Raw genomic sequence first — 13,416 nt, forward strand, 5'->3', positions numbered from 1 at the left:
AGCCCACTGCAGTGCCCCCTAAGGTGCCCGATTGGTGTCCTGGCATATGAGGGGGACCAGTGCACTAAAAATGCTTGCTCCTCCAATGACCAAATGGCTTGGGTTTGGTTGTTTCTGAGATGGGCATCCTCGGTTTTCATTTTCGCCGAAAATCGAAGACAACCATCTCTAGGGATGACCATCTCTAAGGTCGACCTAAATGTGGAGATTTGGGTGTCCCCGACCGTATTATCGAAATGAAAGATGGCCGCCCATCTTGTTTCGAAAATACGGGTTTCCCCGCCCCTTCGCTGGGATGTCCTGCGAGGATGGCCCCAGGAAAACTTGGGCGCCCCATTTGATTATGCACCTCTTTGTCTGAGGACCTTGAAAATCAAACCTAGAGTTTTAAATTTAGCCCTGAAAGATAGCTTTCGCAAGAAGTGTGTGATGTGGTCACACCACTTGCAGCCTTCTATCTGTCGTGCTGCAGCATTCTGAATTACTTGTAGCTGACACAAATTCTTTTTCCTTTGACCGATCATGCCTATCATTCTAAGAAAAATAGCTACAACATAGATAAATTGAACATGCATAAAATTGTGGGCCGTTCATTAACTTGGTGGCCTTGTTTTTATACATTTTCTAACATTTGGGCATATTTTTGGATAATGGAGGCTCCAAGAGCCTGTCAGAAGGCTTATGTAGTAGAAGGAAGTCACCTTTCGTCCCGTCTTACACCCTCTTGAGTATACACCATGCAATTCACCTTTGGCTTCTGCTATTGCTAGGCTTTTTTATAATCTGCTGAAATAATTTTGGAAACCATCCACTATATAACTCTATTGCAAAACCAGATGTTTCCTTTTCTGAATCTTAACCTTAGACCTCAGCGGTGCAGCTCACCAACAACGCTTGTTTCTCTTTATGGCAAGTCTTATGCCTCCACCTTGTCGTCGGTCAATATGTTATATAAAAGATTCTTGTGTTCTCTCAGCCTCTAGCTGTTTTACTTCTCAATTATTTAATATTTAATAATATAGTGAAAAATACTCATCTTTGATGAATAATAAAGGGTTTTAATCCAGGGGAATTAACATCCGGCATAGACTATGTTTCGCTCTCATGAGCTGTGTCAAGGTGCTCCCCTAAACCAGAGAGTGGAGGCTTTAGGATGTCCGATGGCTTAGGGGAGCCCCTTGACACAGCTCATGAGAGCAAAACATAGTCTATGCCGGATGTTAATTCCCCTGGATTAAAACCCTTTATTACTCATCAAAGATGAGTATTTTCACTGTATTATTAAATATTAAATAATTGAGAAGTAAAATGTATGTCTGTATAACAGCTAGAGCATGAGAGAACACAAAAATCTTTTATATAACCTACTGACCGATGACAAGGTGGTGGCATAAGACTTGCCATAAAAAGAAGCAAGCGTTGTTGGTGAGCTGCACTGCTGAGGTCTAAGGTTAAGATTCAGAAAAGGAAAGCATCTGGTTTTGCGATAGATTGCTTGGCTTTAGACATGCATCCAGTTTTGTTAGTAATTAATGCACCTCCACTAATGTTACCTTGTTCGAAATATATTGCACCTGGGGATGGCTCAGTAGATTAGCACAGTACTTAAGATTGTTTACCTCAATCCTATTAATTCAAATCATGCTCAGGTCACAACAACAAAGTAATTCTCTGAAAGCTGTGCGACTGCTTACATGAATTCCACTCCTACTAGAAGAGAAAAATAAAATCACTACTGGTCCCCTAGTTGGCAGTGCAAGCGCCAAAGACTAAACCTCACCCTTAACTGCAGCTTCTGTGGAGCAATTTGAGGCACATTGGCAGGACAATATGAAATCTGCACTGCCAAGATGCATACTGTCTCTATTCCATCAACTAATTGTTTCCAGTGCTTTCAATCCAATAGCTTTCATGGGTACTTCACTAGAAAGTTTTGAACAAAAATAATAGATATTGAACTTGCCTCTCCAGTAGCACAAGTACTTTACTGTATAGCTGCCCAAATAAAACAAATTACATATCTGCCCACAGGCTCTTTATCTCCTAATGTCACAGACTTCTACAGCATGGCAATTCTGTGCCAGCTACAAATATGCCAACTTTTCCCTCCCACCTCTCAGACTCTCCTTGTGATCCTGGGCAAGTCACTTCTCTATCCATTTCCTCAGGTACAACCTAAGACTTTTGTGGGCAATGAAATAACTACAGTACCTGAACTTTAGCTTACCTTGAGTACAGATTTGGAAGAAGTGGGTTAATTAAATTTGAACCCCAAATAATGCTGCACAGACCCACATAGTTCAGTTCATTTCAACTGGGATAAGCGAAACATAGAAGGCTGGAAAAATACCAGTCACCTGAAGTGTCCAGGTGGTTAAGGTTTGGAACACTGTTTACTGCTGTTCCAGGTAAAACAGTTGTGTCTGAGAGCTGAGGCTCTGCCACATTGAGCTGTGGACTACATAGCATAGCTGCAGCTCAAGACAAACTCCTCCAACCATGCTACATAGACATGACAGGCCTTGCTTGGAGGATGCAGACACAGATTGGAGCAATTGCCCTAGGTCCCATGTCACTACAGTTTTCAGTCCTTCCATGGGCTGCCACAAGCACTTTTTTCCATCTCCTCCCATGATGATCCTGGTATGATCCCCCCCCCCCCCCCCCCGCTCCATACACACACATACAGGTAGAAAGCTGCACCTCTTTGCAGCTGCTGCCTCCACTGCTACTGTCTGAAGCTTAAATTATATATTATTCAGTAATCTCATAGAATCCACCAGTACTGAGTGGTTCAGTCTTGGGACAGGGTTGGTGATGACTGCAGCAGGGAAAAATCATTTCTCTCTTCCTGTAGAGGGTCAGCTATGACACAGTGGGAAAGAAAGGGCTGAATGGATGCTCAGATGAGATGGGTTTGACTGTGCTGTAGTGGGAGAGAAAGAGGTGATGACTGTGTGGAAGCCCATAGAGACTGACTCACTCCAGGCTATTATCTCACAGAGGAAATCAGCCTGGGTTCCTAAAAATTTTAGCTGGTATATAAGTTTTCTAAATAATTTCCAGTTTGATTGGTGCCTCCCTTTCAATCAACCCATTAAACACTCCTCTTCCTTCAAGAGGGTACTTGGGGAAAAATTTTGCAGCAGCTAAATGAACACAATTTCCCATAATAGTTTTCTTCTAACCAGAGGTGGTAAGTTTGTCTGAAAAGCTGGGCATCAGCCAAAATAGGAGCTGCAGTATGTATGCAAATGCATATAAAACCCTATTTTTAGAGATTATATATTGTTTTCATTTTGTGTTTTCTTTCTCCCAAACCCCAATCACTGCCTCCATATCTCCCTACTTATTTCAAAGAGCTACTGGCCGTATGCAGTGCTTCATAGACACATATAAGAGACAGTCTCTGATTCACCGAGTTTATGATCTATTCAGGGCAAACATACAAGACAAAAGTTTAAGGCCAAGAGAAAAGGCCTAGATTTAAAAGCAACTACAAAAAAGTGGGTCCTTGATATTCAGCCCACAGCAGTCAGCCATGGGCTGAATTATGCCTGGATATTCAAAGCTGGGCCATGTTAAGGCTCCGGCATTGAGTATCCGTCAGTCCACTCACCTGGAAGTTAACTGGGTGCTAGATGATATTCAGAAAGTTAGCAAAGCCTTTTGGCTGTCATAACTTTATATTCTTACTTAGCCAGTTAGCAGACTGAATATTGCTAATAACCCATGTTGCCTCCATCCAAGCTCCATTTCTGGACAGCCCCATCACTAATTGGAAAGTGCTGCACTGGTCTGAGTTGATATTTGGCAGGGTTTCCCAGTTAAGTTTTAAGTGGCTGGTCAGCTCAGCATGGTTTAAGTGGATAGGGACATCTAGATTTGAATACAGTTAGAGAAAGAACATGACACAGTAAGCTTGAAAGCACATTGATATGGAATGGAAGAAAAGGGTGCAAAAGAGCACTTGTCAGAGGAGCTAGGGAGGTTCTGGGGATGTTTTGCAGCCCATTTGTGTACTCATTTCAGCGACCTCTAGGATGAATCCCAGGTTACAGTTAGCTATCAGCTGCCTGCCAAATGCAGGGAAGCTTTAAAGCTCTTCTGCATTTTCCTACCATTGTCATCTAGGGTCACTCCCAAGTCCTCTCCAGTCCTTTTGGGCCTCTGCTTTTGCTGTCTTGAACATTTTCGGATTACCTGGCAGATGTTGGGAAGGTTTTGCAACCCATCTGCATATTGCTACCAGTGTTCTCTGAGGTGACTTCTAGGTCCACTCTGATTGTTCTTGGGCTTCTGCTCTTGCTACCCCACACTCCTTCCAGCAGTTAGGGAGGTTTGCAGCCCATCTGTATATTTCTCCTAGAGTTCTCTAGGGTGAATCCCAGGTTTTTTCGGATCTATTTAGGCCTCTGTTCCTACTACCCATGCTCCTTCCAGCTGTCTGCTAGGTGCTGAGAGGTTTTGTAGTCTATTTGCATAGCAACCACTGGGGTAACTTCCAAATTCACCCCAATCGACTTTATCTTCTACTCCTGCTACAGTACTCTCTTTCTGGAGGTTTTCCCTAATCCACTCAGGCCTCTCTCCTGCTACCTTGTACTCCTTCGTGCTGCCTGCCAAGTGCTGATGAGGTTTTGCAGCCCATCTATGTATTCTTCCCAGTATCTTCCAGGGTAACTCCCAGGTCCACGCCAGTGTTCCCTCTAAGGAGCAACCTGCTGTGTGCAAATTTTTCTTTGAGTGAGCACTGAGCCCAACAGCCAAAATAAAAGAGCAGGTGGAGGGGGAAGGTCCCCCCCCAAACTATCTGCAGAGTGGGGGGAGTTGGGGGGAGTGTCCCCCTGAGAAGATTTAGTGTTAGTTATTTTAAAAAATGTATTTCAAATCATAATCTGCCTTCAAAAGAGGGACCTGCACTTAGATCTTGGCTTGGTTCCCTCCTCTAATGACTGCATGCTTGAGGTGCATTGGAGCATTGGTGGTGGGGAAAATTGGGAAGGAACAAAACAGTGAGCGAACATCGACCCTAAGTGAGCAACACTCCCAGTTTGTATGAGCGATTGGTCATGCACTCACCTTAAAGGGAACACTGGTCCACGCCTATTTCCTCTGTTTTTGCTGCCCCACACTCCTGACCATCTGCCAAGTGCTAACAAGGTTTTCGCAGCCTAACTGTGCCCTCCCAGTGTCCACCAGGGTGACTCCCATGTCTTCCCTGATCCACTCATGCACAAACCTGTGTAGGTGTTAGCAAGGTGCCTAGGTGTATTTGCAGAGCATGGATAGGACATAAGTGAGGTTCCCACTTGTGTGTATCACTTATAAAGTACTGTAATTTCAAGTAATTTAAATGCCCACACATAACCAGTTCTAGGACTGGTGTAACTGCGGGTGCCTACATGTATGTACCCCAAGACCAAGTTATGTTGTTTGTATTCTATAAAAGAAGCTAGACATCTAGTTTCCATTATAGAATAGGAACCTACCACACAGCCTTAGGTGCTTGGTTATAAAATTGCCATCTTAGTGCCTGGGTGAAGTTAGGTTGGATTGAGGGCAGGGACACAATAGCTAAATGGTTAACAACCAGCAGTCAGTGCATTATCCCCCAGATTCTATATATGGTGCCTAGATTTGCATGCCAAAATTTGCTCCCAAGATGCACACACAAATAGCCAATTAACATTAATAATTGGCTACTAAAAACCAATTATTGATGCTAATTGACACCTATTAAAATGTGTGCGTACATCTGGCTGTGCACTATTCTATAAGGCATGGTGCCTAATTCTAATAGCATGTAACTCAAAAGAGGATGTGGCCATGGGCCATGGGGTATTCTATATATCTTTTTTTTTCAACTGCCAAGATCAGTCTGAAAAAAGACCCCACTATATTTTTCTGAAGAATGGGGAAAAAGTACAGATCAAATATTCAGCCCACAGCGATCAGCTGTTTTTAAGCCACTGACAGCCGCAGGCGGAATTAAGTCCAAATATTCAATACCAAGCCATTTCCAGGCTCCAGTGTTAAATATCTGGGTAAGTGTGGTCAAACCCCCAGAGATTAACCAGACCAGTGCCTAGTTAGCTCACTGGAGAAAGTTAGGACACTCTTTTTGCTGTCTTAACTTTTTGCACTTGCTTAACCACATAGCAGACTAAGGCCCCGATACTCATAGCATACCATGCTTGTAGCCAGTCTAGTGTGCACGTTATTCAGTGTTTAATGTGCAAAGGGGTTCTGCGTCGCTTTTACCGTTCACTGTAGTAGCTACCGATAATCCTATGCAAATGTATTACAGTGAGCTCATAGTATTGAAATGAGCATTCCATGTGATGCGCAGACGTTTCCATGCACTGCACAGAAAGAAGCGCCTACCTTTAATGTGCAAAATTTTCTGGCAGGTCTGGAGCTCTTGTTTCATGAGGGTGACTTCTCGGTGGAACAGTCTGCTTGCATTTTTCAATAGTAACTGCACTTGTGTGAGAAATGTGCCATGTGACTGTATCTTGTATGTATGTCTCACATGTAACAGTAGTGTTAAAAGTTTTCGTGGACCATTTTAAATAGTATCTGCGCATGTACATGAAGAGTGCCATGAGCATATATTATGTGTGTGTGTGTGTTTGTGTGTGAAGATTGCCATGTGAGTATATTATGTGTGTGTTTGTGTGTGTGTGTCCCATACATAACAGTAGTGCAGTGGCGTACCAAGGGGGGGCGGTGGGGGCGGTTCGCCCCGGGTGCACGCCGGGTTACTTCCTGTTCCGGGGCAGAAGGAGCTGGAGCGAACGAACGAAGTTTAGCAAACTCGGAGGAGCAGGTACGTGCCGCGGCACCCCCCCCCCCCCCCCAGCGGCGTGCACCCGAGCGGGGTGTCATTTCGCCGGAGGGGGGGAGGTGTCATCTAGCAGGGGGGCGTGCTGCACCCAGGGGGGGGGGGGAGGCGCATCGGCGCTCCGCCCCAGGTGCCATCCAGGCCAGGAACGCCACTGCAGTAGTGTTAAATGTTGTCATGGAACAAAAAACAAAAAGGAAACTCTGGATGCATGCCTTTTTTCCTGGACATTCACAGATCATGGGCGCTTACTGAAAGACTGTTCTGCACATGTGCTAGGCACTTTCCCTACCAAGCCGCTTGAAGAATTTCTGTGTGTTTCATTTGCATGCGATTCCTTTGAGCATTGGTCACTGTTTCGAAATAAGTAATTTCAACTGCGGCTATAATCATATGCAGTATTTATCAGTGACTTTTGAGCATCTGACCCTGAATATCAATGCTAAACAATTAAATGCCAGCCCATCTTAGCTCTTCCCTCAGACCTCCCTGTCATTAACCAGATGATTCCACAAGGAAAAAGATGTATGAAACAGCTGCAGCAAACTGCAGGTCCAAAAACAGAAGCAGTAACATAAACCTACCAGTGACCGTAGATGTATGTAACTTTATTAAAAGAACAACCTCTGATTTTGGTGGGTATCAATGTTCTCTTATCATTTAGTTGCTTTAATCAATGTCCAACATATTTTTGCAGTAGAAAACCTGGATCAGGGCACAATTAAATACTGCTGCTAGGTAGAACAACATTGACACTAACCAGACAGTGCCGGGTGACACTAACCAGACAGTGCCGGGGAGGTCAGAGGCAATATTCAACGGCATTATCTGTTTAAGTGGTGCTGAATATTGGCAAATGGCCAGCTCAGCGTAGTTTAACCAGGGAGGAACTTCTCCTGATTGGTCCAACCTCTCTGAATATTGGGTCTCACATACTCTAGAAAACAGAGTTTTGTCAAATTAAGCAAAGTGGGAAGGGGAAAGATACAAGGCGTGTCAATATTTTAGATACTATACATTGATGTGATGAAACTATAATTGAAAATGCTTTTAAAGCTCACACCTAAAATATACAAATAGTTAAAGGTAATAGGACATACATTATCCAGAGAAACAAGACAATTTTTGTTTGATCAATGCAGTGAGAAAGCACTGAATGTCATTGCAGTGTCACCATTGGACATGATCCTCCTAATAATTAGCTCAAGTTTGTGGGTTCTCATGCTATTTAAAAAGAGATTTAATTAACAGCAGGTTTCCTCCAGCAAAATAATTATTTCTTTTCAAAAGACTTTCAAACAACCTTTTATTTCAATTGGAAATGAGTTCTTACTTACTGTATCTTTATAATTCACACATATCTATCAGGGAGGTACCTGGTCAAAATAGCTCTGACAAAATAGCCTTGACAAAAAAGCTCCAAACAAAAAATGTTCCCGACATAATAGTCCCTCACATAACAGCCACTGTCAAAATGGCCTCCCCACAATATAACCCTTGACAAGTTAGCCCTCCAACAAAAGGGCCCGATCAGGCTGCCCAGAATATGGGACTGCATTTTTTCCCTAATAATCTTACCTTGCCAAATAGGATAAGGCTGATAAGGCTATGAAAATGATAACAATATTGAGGTTCTTTTAATTAGCATGTTGATGGAAGAATAGTTTCTTTAAATAGCAGAACAGATCATGAATACCAGTTTGTAGATATAGAATGTTGTTAATTTACATATGCTTTCTGCAATTGAATATGGGTAGGAGTCTTTATCAGTGAAGATTTCAGTTGTAGTTTATTATTATTTTTGTGATGTGTTATTTTCTCTTAAGGAGCTGTTTTGTTAAGGGGGCTATTTTGTGTAGGGGCTATTTTGTGTAGGGGCTATTTTGTCAAGGGTTGTTTTGTGGGCGGGGCCATTTTGTCACGGGCTATTTTGTTAGGGTGTGAAATGTCAAGGGTTATTTTGTTACAAGGCTGTTTTCTCAGGGCTTTTTTGTCAGGGCTATTTTGACAGGGCTATTATGACTGGGTGCCCTATCATGGTTGCCAGAAGGAAAAAAAAATTCCAGCCCTCCTCATACCCAAAAGGAGCCCCCAAATAGCCCAAGCTTCTCAACGGGCTATCTGAGGAGCAGGGGAGTGTCCTGCTTTGCTTCCTCTTTCCACATGGTCACTGACTGCTCTCTCACACTCACAGGCTGATAATGAGTCAGCTGATGACTTTAACACCCACCTCATCCTCCTATTGGTCAAATTTGAAGCTGGAATGAGGCTTGACATGCACCAAGCCTCATTTTGGCTCCAAATTTGACCAAAAAGAGACAGAGCAGGAAACCATCCAAAAAGTTGCAACCCGCAACTCCTTAAAAGTGCTCTCAGGCAGCTTATAAAAGCCACCCAATTCCACAGGAAAACTGCGGGGTTAGAAACCCTGATATTTATGTCCATGTCTTGTTTTGTTTGTTAGAGTTTTTTCATGTTTTTTATCCATGCATCATTTAGACATCAATTTGTATTAGATTCAATGTTATGTTTATCTTAGTGTTCTGCCCCCAGATTCATGGAGACAGGGTATGTTGTGATATATATTTAATGAGTATTATCTGTGTTCAATTGCATTGTCTGTGTATTAGGACTGCTTTTCCTATTGTTTGCAGTACCCTATGATTAACTCCGTATTGGGTTTAGGGGGGCTCAGCAGACAAGATAAGGGAGCAATAGTGAGATGTGTACCTGGGTGCATTTTCTGAAGTCCACTGCAATGCCCCCTAGGGTGCCCTATTGCTCTCCTGGGATGTCAGGGGGACCAGTCTACTAAAAATGCTGGTTCCTCCGAAATCCCAATGGCTTGATTTTGTGTGTTTTGCACTTGGACGTTTTTGTTTGAAAATGGACCAAAAAAACAAAACGTCCAAATCACAAACCCTTGTATTTTCAAAAATAAAAGATAGACATTTTTCTTTTTTGAAAATGACCTTCTTTCTTATTCAGATTTTGGACATTTTTTGTAAAACATCCAAAGTCAGCCTTAGATGTCATATCGAAAATGCCCTTCCATGTCTTTGTGTTAGTTATTTGTATTTTTACTTTGGTTTTTATGACAGTAATTTATATATTTTATACTGTTTAGGGACTCCTGAGGCAGGCCTCTGTGGCCAAAATACGATTCATGTCGAGTCCAATTTTTATTGTGCAATAAACTTCTAATGAGAACTCTTTGGTTGGTTGTTTTTCATCATCTTCATTGTCTCCGCGTGTTTGCTTGCTTGTCAATTATAACACTAACTAAATATTTGTTTACTTTTTAAAAAGTACCTGAAGAGATCAGGAAATATAGCTGCTCACCAGTTATCAAATATAACTGTTTATTTTTGTTTTGTTTTTTTACTGTGCTTCAGCAAAGAGTTCTCTCTCTCTCTCTCTCTCTCTCTCTCTCTCTCTCTCTCTCTCTTCTCCCGAGCTAAAAATGGGGCAAAAGCCATTACAAACCAAATGAAATGAGCTCCTGGGCTATCAGAGCCCAGAACAACAAATTTCAAAACTGGTTACATCACTACAGGCATTTCCTTTATCTGTGTTAACTTAGGTGCTCTTTTACTAAGCTGCCTAGGCGTGTACGCACATCCTACATGCATCAATTTGGAGTTACCACCTGGCTACTGTGTGGCCCGGGCAGTAATTTTGTTTTTTACGCACGTCCGCTATCGGGAAATAATTTTTATTTTCCTGCATGCTGCGGAAACCAGGTGGTAATCATTATTCTACGCGCGTAGATGATTACCGCATGGTTACTGCGTGAGGCCTTGCCACTAAGTCAATGGGTGGCAGTAAAGTCTCAGACTCAAAATGGATGCGTGCCAATTTTCAATTTGCCACATGTCTATTTTCGGCAAAAATTTTAAAAAGGCCTTTATTACAGGTGCACTGAAAAATGGATCTGCGCGCGCCCAAAACATGCACCTAAACTAGCGCAGCTCTTTGTAACAGTTTAAAACATAACATGCCCCATCTGCTGGGCAACCTAGAGAAATGCACTTCAAGAATTAATAACGGCAGTTTTACAGGCTTAAAACATACTGTTCTATCACAGGTATGCTACCCTGTGGAACATCCTTCAGGGCCCAAGCTGGAGGCTCTTCAAACCTCTACATGATAGTGGCACAGAATCCCTTCCTTAGGGAAACCACTACTGATGTGTACCCCTTCACTCCGCTCTGCTTACCCCAAGAACATGTCCATGGGTCATGGGGTGATGTGCATCCTCTGCCATCTGGGAGGGCCTCAAGCTAGTTAGTCTAATTATACCACTAATAGATGCCCCCAAACCTGGGTTTCCCACCTTGCAATATGTAAACTGCCCTTCCCAGGGGGGTCCCAGCAGAGGTGGCAAGAAGGACAGGAGCATCAAACTGTGTCCCCTGCCATCTCCCAGCCAGCTGCACACCACATAGTTATGGGGATGCATACATACCCAAATCCATGACAACAACTGCAACAATGGCCTCAGCCATGCAACAGTGATGTGTCATACTAGCTCTCAGCCAGTGCCTGGTCACCCATGGCCCTCCAGCAGGCCCAGGATCCATCTTGCATGCCTGTAGTTCAGTGGACTTAGGAGATACTTCTTCACAGAAAGGGTGGAATGGCCTCCCGGTGGAAGTGGTAGAGACAAAAACAGTATCTGAATTCAAGAAAGGTTGTGGCAAGTACATAGGATCTCTAAAGAAGTGATAGGGAGAGTTGGTGGCATGGATTGGCAGACTGTTTCTGGTCTCTTGTGATTGTGTTACCCGCTTAGAACTGTAAGGTACTAGTGGGATATAAGACCAGTTTATCACATATCATTATCATATAGTCTTTAGCTACCTACATTTTTCTATGTTTCTATAAGTGTCTACAGCTATGTGGCACCACATTTTTATGTACCTTGCAGCATTCTGTATGTTACATGCGTATCCAGTAGAGTCATCCATTGTTCAAGCATGCCCTATCCACATGAACACTTCCTTTTACATATGCACTACACATATAGCATACATATGTGTGTATGCTATAGAAACACGGCCAGCATATACATAGGTAGGTGCCAATCAGTGGCACCTCTTACCTGTGAATGTGATGGTAATCGGTATCATACATGGGTATTTGGTGCTTACCTGTAAAGGTGAATTTATAGAATTGCCTTTTAAATTTGTACCCGAGGCAATGGAGGGTTAAGTGACTTGCCCAAGATCACAAGGAGAAGCAGTGGGATTAGAACCAGGCTACACCTCCACTCTTAGTAATGTTGCTTTTAGTAGCATTAAAACGTATTTATGAACATGCTATTTTATGTTGCTGGTTTTATTTTTTTTTTTTCACAAACTGTCAGTAAATCTACTGATAGTTGGCAACACTAATTGTCATGGAGCTTGGGCACTGTCTCCCAAATGATCATTTCTAGTAGTGTACACCCATAAAGCACTTGTTTTTAGAGAAAACAAAGCAATCAGGTTCCACATAAAACAAACAGTGGCATGGTATTTGTATTCCCGCACTGTTCTCCCATCCCTGTCTCTTTCTCTCTCAGTGGTTTAGAAAATTAAAACCACCTGTCAAGCATCACATTAGTAAATTAATTACAGCTGGGTGCCAGGCACAGAGAATAGTAACAGAAGTTATAATGGACATGAGCATTCATAAGCATATTCACTACCATTCATTGCAAGGAGTATTAGTAATGCTGTCTATGACATGCAATAAGACTGGTGAATATAATCCTGGATCAGAGCTGCACATTTGCCTTTTAGATAAGTGGAATGACCTACCTTGTGAAGCTATTTGTCAACGGGAGATGGTGTGATAAATATTTTAGCCATATGTTTAGGTCTGTCAGCCATCCCTTGGTGTTCTAAAACAGCATCCAAATGTGTTTTTCTGCAACAGAAACAAAGAGTTAATATTTAAAAATGTGCAATGTCTTTGAAAACAAGGATTATAAAAATAAGCAACCGATTGCTGAGGAAAAAAGAAAAGGAAATGTGTTAAATTACGAAATAACAAGAAGAAGAAGACGGACAATGTTTTTACAACACCTATAATGAGAGTTTATTGAATCTGAAAAAAAACTGCAGATAATATGACTCTGTCTAGTAAACGTTGACTAAAGTCACTAGAAACTAAAAAATGAGGTTTTAATTAATTCTCTTACAGCAAACAATATGTAATACGACAGTCCAAATCCCATTCTTTTCTGTGAAAAAATAAAAATGTTACAGAAGTTCAAACACCCAAATTTTTCAGACGTTCTCAACATTTTGGATCTGCTACTTTAGTCACCTTTTCCCAAAGATGGTACATATAGTTAATATTTTTCTCATTACAGTAAATCAAACAACTCTATGGTAATACAGTATATGGAAGGGAAACATGGGGGCCCTTTTACTAAGTGACAGTAAGTACTAATGCATGCTCACCGCACGCTAAAAGGCACTACCGCAGAACGTGCTCAGGCGTCCTGTGGTACTTTTGGAATCGGTGTGTGCTAGCCATGTGCTAAAAGAAAAGGTTTTATTTTTTAGCGTGGGGGTATG

This window comes from Microcaecilia unicolor, chromosome 1 (assembly GCF_901765095.1).
Source record: "Microcaecilia unicolor chromosome 1, aMicUni1.1, whole genome shotgun sequence".
NCBI classification, from domain to species: domain Eukaryota; kingdom Metazoa; phylum Chordata; class Amphibia; order Gymnophiona; family Siphonopidae; genus Microcaecilia; species Microcaecilia unicolor.